The 11,016-nt window shown below is 34.6% G+C and overlaps 2 long non-coding RNA genes across 4 annotated transcripts; one reads left to right on the plus strand and one right to left on the minus strand.

The window, feature by feature from the left end:
* Positions 1-538: 538 nt before the first annotated feature.
* LOC107877922 lies at positions 539-6,499 on the minus strand. Of its 3 annotated transcripts, XR_007046733.1 has the most exons (9): positions 6,112-6,498; positions 5,083-5,119; positions 4,965-5,006; positions 4,800-4,876; positions 4,506-4,642; positions 3,714-3,925; positions 1,252-1,358; positions 942-1,125; positions 539-756 (listed from the first exon to the last, which is right to left on the minus strand). It is a non-coding gene; the product is annotated as an uncharacterized LOC107877922 (long non-coding RNA). The 3 variants fall into 3 exon arrangements; XR_007046732.1 differs by having other exon boundaries at positions 4,965-5,119; positions 6,112-6,499; XR_007046734.1 differs by lacking the exon at positions 4,965-5,006 and having other exon boundaries at positions 6,112-6,497.
* Positions 6,500-8,048: 1,549 nt separating this feature from the next.
* Positions 8,049-10,326, plus strand: LOC124888479. The gene is made up of 2 exons (XR_007046735.1): positions 8,049-8,836; positions 9,715-10,326. It is a non-coding gene; the product is annotated as an uncharacterized LOC124888479 (long non-coding RNA).
* Positions 10,327-11,016: the final 690 nt, after the last annotated feature.

The following is an 11,016-nucleotide window of genomic DNA, read 5'->3' on the forward strand; positions in this document are numbered from 1 at the left end:
TATCAGCTACATTTAAAAAGCGTGGCCATTAAGGTATAAAGGCCATGCTTTATAGCTTGTCATTGGCAACACTTTTATTTAATAACGCTACACTTACAAGTGTTGCCTTTGTTTTGCTATGGTCACGCTTCACAAGTGTAGCCTTTTGTAGTACCTCTATAGTAACACTTAAAAAATGTTGGCTTTGGTTCATTATTGGGCATGCTTCACAACCATAGCCTTTTGTAACACCTCTATAACAACACGTAAAAAATGTTGCCTTTTCTTTATTACTAGCCACACCTCAAAAACGTAGCCTTTTATACATCCTCTATGACAACACTTGTAAAGTGTAAGCATGTTTTAGCCACACTTTTGAAGTGTAACAATATTTCCTAAAATTTGACATTTCAAACTACACTGAAATGGCATTAGACATATCAAATGTTCGTACGTAATTTCTAATTGAAAAATAATTATTTTGATCGAAATATATGTATCACTAAGCACATTACATAAACATACATATTTATATATAATCTCACGCATGCACTAATAACCTAATAAATAATTGAAGTGCATGGATTTGATTTCAAAAAAATATGTCATTTACATACTAATAAGAAAGCAACATAATAAAAAAATTGTATCAAGTTCCACACAAAACCAAATGTATATAAACGTATATCAAAATATTTCAAAAATTCATTATTCACTTCAATCTCGGTCAAGTTGAATTGTGGCCCCACCATTCAAATTTGATGCCCCACATTGATCCTACACATACAAAATGAAACAAACAAAGTAAAATAATGCTCACAAATATACGAAAATTTATTCAATCTTGATATGAGGAAGTATGTGAATCCAAAGTTTTTTTCAATCCTGTAATACAACATTCTTTTGATTTCCTATCAGTTGAAAAGGACAGCACGTAATACGAATAGATAAAGTTTACTCACAAGTGTTCTGCTTTCTTCAGAAGGTTGAAATGGGAATCGATCCTGTTAACATTATCTGCTAGATCAAGCCAGTAGAGTTTTGACAGATTGCCAAGAATTGGTGGGATCTCACCGGTGAAATTATTTGAGTTAACTGCTCTTTCAAAGAAATTGATATGGAACTAAATGAATTGATGATATACACCTACAACAAACATGAGTTAATATAATTGAGAAGTTCTTACAAGCTTGTGTACCACTTAGGAGGCATTTGGTATGAGGGATAGATAACTAATCCCAGGATAGCTGCTTACTTGAGTTAAGAGTCTACCTGAAATTTTTAAGCCAACCTTTGCCTTTCTCATACTGATTACATTCTTAAGCCAATCTATAGAACCCATTGCAGGTGCTTGTTATATATGTCTTACTCAGCTGCAGCTGAAAACAAGTGGAACACGAAACACTATTAGTTATGAAAATATCCAGAATGAAGGTTTATTATTTTACATATGTCGTGTTCTTACAGTTTCTTACATCAGTGGGTGAAATAGAAAGTGGATATTTCAAATGGCATTATCCATGAAAGTGTTTGTTCAACTGATTGAACTGACAACAAGAAGTCCTTTTACGCATACAGAAGAATAAGAGGAGAAATAAAAGTATGTAGCAGGTAAAGAATAAAGCATGCAAATGACAATGGCCTATGGACAACTTTAATCGTCAGAAACTTTGTGTTGCCTAATAGATAATTAAATTAATTTTCAATTTTCATCGCGTCCTATTTTCATGATGACAAATTTAGAAAAAAGGTGGCAATAAACAAAGAAGTATAACAAACCTTTGATCTCATACCTTTACTTTTATTCTTTTAGCGTGATCTTGGAAAAGTCAAGTAGGCAACAAACATTATAAATAATACAATTACCTCTTTAAGTCACAACTTGAAACATGTTTTATGACTTTATATACCCAGACTATACGATGATACAACACAAATATAGTCACTATTAGATGAAAAAGAGAAAGAACCTGAAGCATCTTTAGTTTCAGAAACAAGGGAATTACAGACAGGTGACAGTTAATTTTTTTAGTAGTAGTGCATAAGCTAGAACCAAGTTTTATGTATAGATTAGGCTTTAAACAGTGGCCATTAAGTTTTACGTATAGATTAGGCTTTAAACGGTGGCCGTTAAGGCTAAGGTTATAACGTTGTATACTTAGCGGTGGCCGTTAAGGTTATAAGGTTGTTTTGTAATATAAGGTTATAAGGTTAAACGGTGGTCGTTAAGGTTATAAGGTTGTTTCCTAATATAAGGTTTTAAGGTTAACCGGTGGCCGTTAAGGTTATAAGGTTGTTTATTAAACGATGTTCGTTAAGTTTTATGTATAGATTAGGCTTTAAACAGTGGTCGTTAAGGCTAAGGTTATAAGGTTGTTTCCTAATATAAGGTTATAAGGCTAATCAGTGGCCGTTAAAGTTATAAGGTTGTTTACTAAATGGTGGTCGTTAAGGTTATAAGGTTATAAGGCTGTTACCTAATATAAGGTTTTAAGGTTAACCGGTGGTCGTTAAGGTTATAAGGTTGTTTATTAAACGATGTCCATTAAGTTTAATGTATAGATTAGGCTTTAAATGTTGGCCATTAAGGCTAAGGTTATAAGGTTATAAGGTTGTTTCCTAATATAAGGTTATAAGGTTAAACGGTGGCCGTTAAAGTTATAAGGTTGTTTATTAAACGGTGGCCGCTAAATTTTATGTATAGATTAGGCTTTAAACGGTGGCTGTTAAGGCTAAGGTTATAAGGTTATAAGGTTGTTTCCTAATATAAGATTATAAGGTTAAACAGTGGCCGTTAAAGTTATAAGGTTGTTTATTAAATGGTGGCCATTAAATTTTATGTATAGATTAGGCTTTAAACGATGGCCATTAAGGCTAAGGTTATAAGGTTGTTTACTTAACGATGGCCGTTAAGGTTATAAGGTTATAAGGTTGTTTCCTAATAAAAGGTTATAAGGTTAAACGGTGGCCGTTAAGGTTATAAGTTTGTTTCCTAATAAAAGGTTATAAGGTTAAATGGTGGCCGTTAAGGTTATAAGGTTGTTTCCTAATATAAGGTTATAAGGTTAAACGGTGGCCGTTAAGGTTATAAGGTTGTTTATTAAACAGTGTCTGCTAAGTTTTATGTATAGATTAGGCTTTAAACGGTGGCCGTTAAGGCTAAGGTGATAAGGTTAGAAGGTTGTTTACTTAACAGTGGCCATTAAGTTTTACTCTTATTAAGAAAGTGGTTTTGCGGGATCAATTATGGTTACACAGCATGAATGGATTTTAGGATACTTAAGGGAAAGACAAACAACAAAGATAGAGCATCTAGATGTTTTTGCTAACTTACTACAACTATCAAATTAAGTTCAACAAATTAATAACATATTGATACAAAATTAAGTGTGTATCAGGCGATTCAAGCCAACACAAGAGCAACAAGATGAACAACAAGGTGCTAGTGAATCGAAATAGGCCACTCACGGCTTCACTAGACTTTAGATTTAGTTTTGAGCAAGAAAAGAGATTAACACAACAACAACAATGCTAGTGAATCGAAATAGCCCTACATGGCTTCACTAGACTTTAGATTTAGTTTTGAGCAAGAAAAGAGGTGAACACAATAACAACCCGACTACATTAGTAACCACATCGAAATAGCGATCCAGATAAATACATCGACAATTTAGGCAAATCGATCATCAGAAGAAGACATGGAAGCTAGATGGTAAAGGATAATAAAAACATACCTTTGCATAGGCGTGAACAATGTCATTCCCTGAGATTTTCCAGTAAAGCCACAGGGCAAGTTTTACCACTGCTCACATTTAGTGCGGTCAAAAGACAAAAATGTTGTAGTGACTCCAAAGCAGCAGTAAATGCATTCTGTAGAAGAAATAGTCTCTGCAGAATCTCACTGTTGCCATTGTTAGGTGTTATGCATGTCTCCATTTTGTTGTACCTTAACCAAAGAGGTAAAAATAATGGATTAGCAATGAGCTTGATTTTCAATTTGAATCTATATGAACACAACCAAGACCAATGAAGCTGCCACAGGAAAAACACATTACTCATGCATATCAATATACAACTGGTTTCAGAGTTGTATCACTCACTACAAAATAATGAATTATTTGAAACACAACATCAATCCTATTGTTACATCCAGCACAAAGAAGAATTATAGATAAAATGTGAATTACTTTAAGTTTTCTGGAGAGAATAGGAGAATAGATTAAAGTGCAAAGTTTTTTTTTAGACAGAACAAGTTATTTAAATAGCTTCTAAGTACACTGAGGAACACCAATGACGGTCAAAACAGGATGTAACTAGATATGAAGGAAAATCTTACTTTTAACTTACAGCTAAAATCATTAAAGAAAATCTTAAACTGATGGTAACATGTCTAGACTCTAGGAATTAGACTATGCAAATAGAGAAATTCTAATTACAAGTAATATTATTCATGAAGAATTAAAATGACTGAAGAAGATTACTGGAACTTTTTATTCTGCTATAGAAAACCAGTAAACTTTACTCACCGTCTTTCTCTTAGAATTGTAGTTGCCCTCTTCCTAACCAATTCCAAGAACAATCTTTATAAACTCATATGCCTCAGGTTTTGCCTAACCAAAATAAAATCCAAGCATTTGATCGGGTAGAGTAGATGGACCGACATCTGGATATGATCTTTAGTTAGTAATTTTACTTAAACAATAAGAAGTTTAATAACAAGATATAGTGATGTGATTGAAGGAGTATGGCACGAGTTCTGAGAGTCTAATATAAAAAATAAGAAGGAATCGGGGAGGGAGGGCATGAGGCTTGTCCAAAACCTGCAACATCATGAAGTAGGCCATTTTTGTAAAGACCTCTGAAAGAAACAGGTTCAATCAGCAACACATGACAACCCCTGCAATCATTAAATAATAAAAGTTGAATCATGCTAGCAGGACTTGCAAGACTAGAGTATAAAGTAAGCATACTGGAAAGAAGCATACAATCAACAAATGGTGGGAGATCCCACAGTTCTGGATCTAACTCTAGGAGTCAACGAAGCTTGAATCAGCTATTGAATATCAATCTATATTCAGAATGGAAAGATGGCACAGCTTCTACCTTCATTCCAGCAGCCTTGCCTGACTGGACTCCAATGCTGTCAAAATTAATAGGCGAGAAACTACTTTCATATCAAGTTCAGTTAATAAAAAAGTTCAATAGTCATCGGTTAACGATTATCTCACATTCAGTTCTCAGTCCCACCAAAATTATTAGATGAATTTACCTACTCATGATATCAAAACATGTGAAGAGTAAAAATCATCTTCGAAAATGTGTTCAGCTAATCAAGTCAGCTATAAGTAGCAAGAAAAGTAGAGGAATAGCAACTTTTGAGGTATATGTTAACCTGATATAAGTTTAAGCACTAGACTGCTAATTATGCTGATAGCTACAATGTGACGATGTATGTTTTATCCCTGAGAATAGAAATATGTGCACTAACATGAAAGGTGGATGATTATCTCCTCACTAGCACAAAACATAGGAATGTAAAAAACCATCCAACTTAAACAGGCTAACTAGAAATGAGAAAGAAAAGCTACTTACCCAGAATCCTCTATCACTAGGCAGTGAACATCTACACCATAAACCCCATAAACCCCAAAAATTCCAAAACTCAAAAGAACCAATAAATTCCTAAAACCAATCAAAAATTGATAAAACAACGAAAAGGATGTCCGAATTCAGTACATCTACAGTGATCACAGAAATATCAAGTGGAATGATTGATATATATATATATATAAAATTTAATTTTTATTTTAGTAAAAATTTAGTAACTTTTTGAACCTTGATCAAATTTTCTATGATACACTGTAATTTTACCCACTGTCGTGCAAATACAATGGGCAGATCTTTAGACGAGTATAGACAATTTGACATACTAATTCGCTAGAAGATCATAATTCATATAGAATGAGTTCTCCGTACATATTTTGTCAATTCAGTTTCATTTATATGCTCCAAGTCTCTACATACAACAATGACAACTATTCTTTAATCCAAAACAGATCCATAACTGCACATACAATAAAAAGAACACGAAAAATAGAAATTTCAATGAAAGAATATTTGATAGACAACTACCTGAAACCTTAACAAGAGACCCCTGAAGCCGCGGTTCAGCAGAAAGAGCAAGCCAAGCCACATGCGAAGCCAAAGCCTACATATAAACAGCTTCATCAACACAAACACAAGCTACCATCTTCTGAGCAAGCCATAGCAATTCCGCCGCTAGTTTCTCCGACGAGCACCCAAATTGACTCATCTGGTTCCTCGCCCTTCCCTGCTACCATACTACATCACCATAATACCTAATCGTCCTCAATCCCTGACTCAACTTACCAATATAACCTCCACCTCCACCACCCAAAACTCCACCAACACCTTCACCTTTTTCTATATGAAATGATAGCGTAGGGTTTTAAATTTTTAAAATACTCAGTTTTTTTTGGCTAATTATAAGTTGGAGGCAAATTGAAATATTTGGGAGGGAGAGAAAATTTTAATGAAAATTTTAGGTCATATTTTAAAAATGTTGTCTTTTAAATTACAATAATATTACACTTAAAAATGTAGCCATATATGTGAATAAGCGTTGTCAATTATATCATGATTTGAAAATATTTCTAAAGTGTGGTCTATATCATTAAAGACCACGCTTTTAAAGCGTTGCCAAAAGTAATGTGGCCAGAAGTTAAAAACTAAGGTTACGCTTTAAAAGCATGGTGTTTAATGGTATAGGCCACATTTGTAAAGTGTGGCTCAGGTTTAATGTGGCCTTAGGCCAAAATTATTGTAGTGGAATAGGTATCCTCTTACTAGGATTGATGATCTGTTTGACCAGCTTCAGGGTGCTAGATATTTCTCTAAGATTGATCTTCAGTTAGGTTATCATCAGCTGAATATTAGGGAGGTGGATATCCCTAAGACTATTTTTCGTACCCGATATATCCAATATGAGTTTCTGGTTATGTCTTTTGGCTTGACTAATACCCGACGGTATATCCTACCTTGATACAAATTAAGGATGAGGTGGGTCAGTAGAAAGTCTTGGCTTTTAAGATTGGTGGTGATGCTATCTTGAGGTACCAAGGTAGGTTATGTGTTCCCGCTGTCGATGGGTTGTAGAAAAGAATTTTGGCTGAGGCTCATAAGTCGAGGTATATCATTTATCTTGGTTCAACGAAGATGTATCATGACTTGAAGGAGATTTCTCGATGGAATAACATGAGAGATGTGTAAAATTTCATAGCTAAGTGTATGTTTTGTCTCCAAGTGAAGGTCTAACACTTGAGGCCTGGTGTATTATCTTAAGAGATTGAGTTACCTGTATGGAAATGAAAAGTGATTAGTATGGATTTTGTTATCAATCTTCTGCAGTCTCGTAGTTAGTTTGATTCAATTTGGATCATCGTGGATAGGATGACCAAGTTTACTCATTTCTTGCCTGTGAGGACTAATTTTTCTGCAGAGAACTATGCTATGTTTTTTATTCAGGAGATCGTCAAGTTGCATGGTGTAGCTATTTCTATCATATCTGATTGAGGTATGCAGTTCTCATCATACTTTTGGCATTCTTTTTAGAGAGGTTTGGGGACTAAGGTGAACCTTAGCACCGCTTTCCACCCTCAGACAGATGGACAAGCGGAGAGGACCATTCAGAACTTAGAGGATATGCTAAGGGGCTTATGTTATTGACTTCGGTGGTAGTTGGGTTGATCATTTGCCTCTCATAGAGTTTGCGTATAATAACTATCATTCCAGCATTCGGATGGCTCTATTTAAGGCTTTGTATAGTAGTAGATGTCGTTCTCCTATAGGGTGGTTTGAAGTTAGTAAGGCTGGGTTGTTTGGTCCTGATTTGGTTCATTGGGCTATGAAGAAGGTGAAGGTAATAAGGGAAAGGCTTAAAACTACCCAAAGCTTCCAAAAGTCTATGCGTACATGAGACGTAGGGAGTTAGAGTTTGATGTTGGTGATTGGGTATTCTTAAAGATATCTCCCATGAAGGGAGTGATGTGGTTTGGGAAGAAGGGGAAGCTCAGTCCCCGATATGCCGGACCTTACTTGCACTACCAGAAATTGGGTCTATGGCAACGAAACTTTTGGCGACGATTGCAAATGCGTTGCTATAGACTATCTATGGCAATGCTTCCAACTGTTGCCATAAATAAATAGTTGTATTGCTACGACTTAGCGCTATGACCGTCACTATTGAAAATGAACCATTGCAATAGGTATATGTACAACAATGATGTTGGAACTGTTGCTATAAAAACATCTATGGTAACACTTAGTGAAAAAATTAACCGTTGTAATAGATAATTAGTAATTCCCTCCGTAATTTTTCACACATGGTCCGCCAATTTTTTTTTTCACTTCATCAAAACATGTTTTATCTTTCTCAATAGAACAAAAGGTTAAGCTAAAACCCCAATTTCTCTTGCTGTTTCAAACAAACAAGCTCTTCGCAGCTCGTAATAAAGCTCTATTTCTCTTGCGATTTCAAACACACAAGATCCGAGTGCGATTGTGAAATTTTCTTAAACAACAAGCTTTCAAATCTCATAGTGAAATTTCGAAGGTGAAATTTCAAGCTCTTAGTGAAATTAATCTTATGGCAAACAACAATCTTCCCTGAACAGTAATCTGTTAGGGAAATTTTGACCTCTTAGTGAAATTTTGATCCATTTAGAGCTATCAATCTCATAGTGAAATTTCGAGCAGGAATCTGTTAGTGTTTTTTGGTGTTTCGGAGCTAACCCATTTGCTGTTTTGGAGTATTCTTCTTTAATTTGGGGATTTTAAGGTTAGGCTATTCTTCTAATTGATGATTTCGACCTAATTTTTTCAATTCCTATTTTGGAATTTTCTCTCGGCATAAGCTGTTAAGTGTGTAGGGGTTTAATTTAGTATTTTTTTTCTTGCTATTTTGGATGTTTTTTGTCTCGTGGGGTTAGTTCAGATGCTGTTTTATGCTATTTTTGTAGCTTTATGGAGAAAACGAGTAAACTATGAGTACTGTAGTGAACTAGATTCTCGTGTAACTCTATGTGACCACGCGAATTCAAAAAAGAAGTTCCATGCGCCTTATGATGTTTTTCATACGAACATTTCAGTTATCAAATTGCCAAATAAATGAGGATTTTCTTTTTCTTTGTGGTGTTATTTAATGGATGCGCAAAGCTGTAATTGGCAAGTATAATAGAAGTTATAGAGGAAGCCTCTTATTATTTTTGCCAATCCTTTAGTTCAAGTCTTTGCTCTTAAATATTTTGAGTGGCAGAGGTTATTGATTACATTGAAATATGTTTAGTAATCAAAGGGGATAATAACTAATAGCTTGAATTCTCTTGGAATATATTTATCCTTGTATTTTGTTGTTGTGTCCTGTGTCTTTCATTTTCTGTGGCCAAGCATGTTACTTACCTACAAGCACTTGTTGTTCCATGCAAAAATAGCTCCCTTCCCTTCTTTTAGTGATTATGATATGTTGAAAACAACAAAGTGTGTGCTAAATGGCCTCTTATGAAATACGCGTGCAACACTGCTTTATTAAAAGTACTGAATAGCATTAGTTCTTGAAAACTAAAAGGGGATCTGGGGATTTTGAGTTCTCTACAACTTCGGTGATAAGTTTTTGGTTTCCATCTGATTACATAATACTCAGCCAATCTATTGCTATAGGTATAAAAAGATGGAGGCATGTGTAACTCCATATCCTGAAACAACTAATTCAGATCAAGTTTCTGGGGAAGACCTCAAGCCATTTTTGGAGAGACTTAATGTTATTCCTCCAAGAATAGCAAGTGGATCTTTTCCTGGAGTCTCTGTTGAATCATTCCAGGAGGACAACAAGTTGTGGAAAAAGCATGGAAGGCTAGGAGGTATCATAATGCTAAGTTGCTCGGACTCTTCAAAAAATGTCTACAGATACTTGTCGGATCCTTCAAAAATAGTGTATTTTTGAAGGATCCGACACAAGTGCGGCAATATTTTTGGAGAGTTTGAGCAACTTAGTCGCAATGTACTAGATATGAATGTTGACCTAGGAAGTTTTGCTGCAGCACTAGAATCATCTAAGGCATGGATCATTAATTTTATGACAACTATAGATGAAAGGAACACTCTTGGTGTAATATATGATCGAGGCCTAATTGGCATATACCATGACTGGTAACTATATAAAACTCTTATCATATTTTCTCATTGCTCTCTAGCATTAATTTCCCTCTTTTGTCTTAATTTTCACGACAGTAAGTTGTAAATGAATAAGTAAATATAAAAATGTTGTGGAAACAGGAGTGTGTTACAATTCATTTGTCTGACGTTAAGTTTATTTTGAGAGATGGTTCCTTTTCTCTGTCTTTTTATTTTGTTGGAGTTGCATCAGATGTTGTCCTAGTTTAAATTCTTAAACATATGTTTAGCAATCTGATTAGTTTCTCTATTCGTGACTATGCATATCTTAAAGTTGTTCAATAATGATTACCACTTGTTCGCTTCTTATATGTTCTCCACTGACTTGTCATTGAAACAAAGGCCTTGAATCTTCAAGTTAGTGATAATGTAATTGCATTTTCTTTTGATTTTACTCATTGAGTAGTTATTACTTCATGATATATGACGTATAGTAATTTGTTGAATCTTCATTGCATGTCCTACAAATATAAACATAACAATTTATGTTGAAGACATGATACTGTAAGGACCCGTTGAACTGTCAAGGTGACAAAAGCAGAACAAAGATAACAAAATAACTGGTTAAACACCTCATCCAGCATTTCAATCAATGTACTGAAGATAAACAGACAACTTTTATTTAATTTCCACAGCGTGTGTGATAGGTATTAAATATGACTATTAAACTAGAAACTTCTATGAGATTCCTAGGGTATGATTAGTGAAACAGAATTTATAAACTTCTAGGATACATGCATATTTCAGTACACCTAGTATAAATGAAGCAACACAGAAAAAAATTATCTC

The sequence above is a fragment of the Capsicum annuum genome, chromosome 11, assembly GCF_002878395.1.
Source record: "Capsicum annuum cultivar UCD-10X-F1 chromosome 11, UCD10Xv1.1, whole genome shotgun sequence".
Classification (NCBI taxonomy): Eukaryota; Viridiplantae; Streptophyta; class Magnoliopsida; order Solanales; family Solanaceae; genus Capsicum; species Capsicum annuum.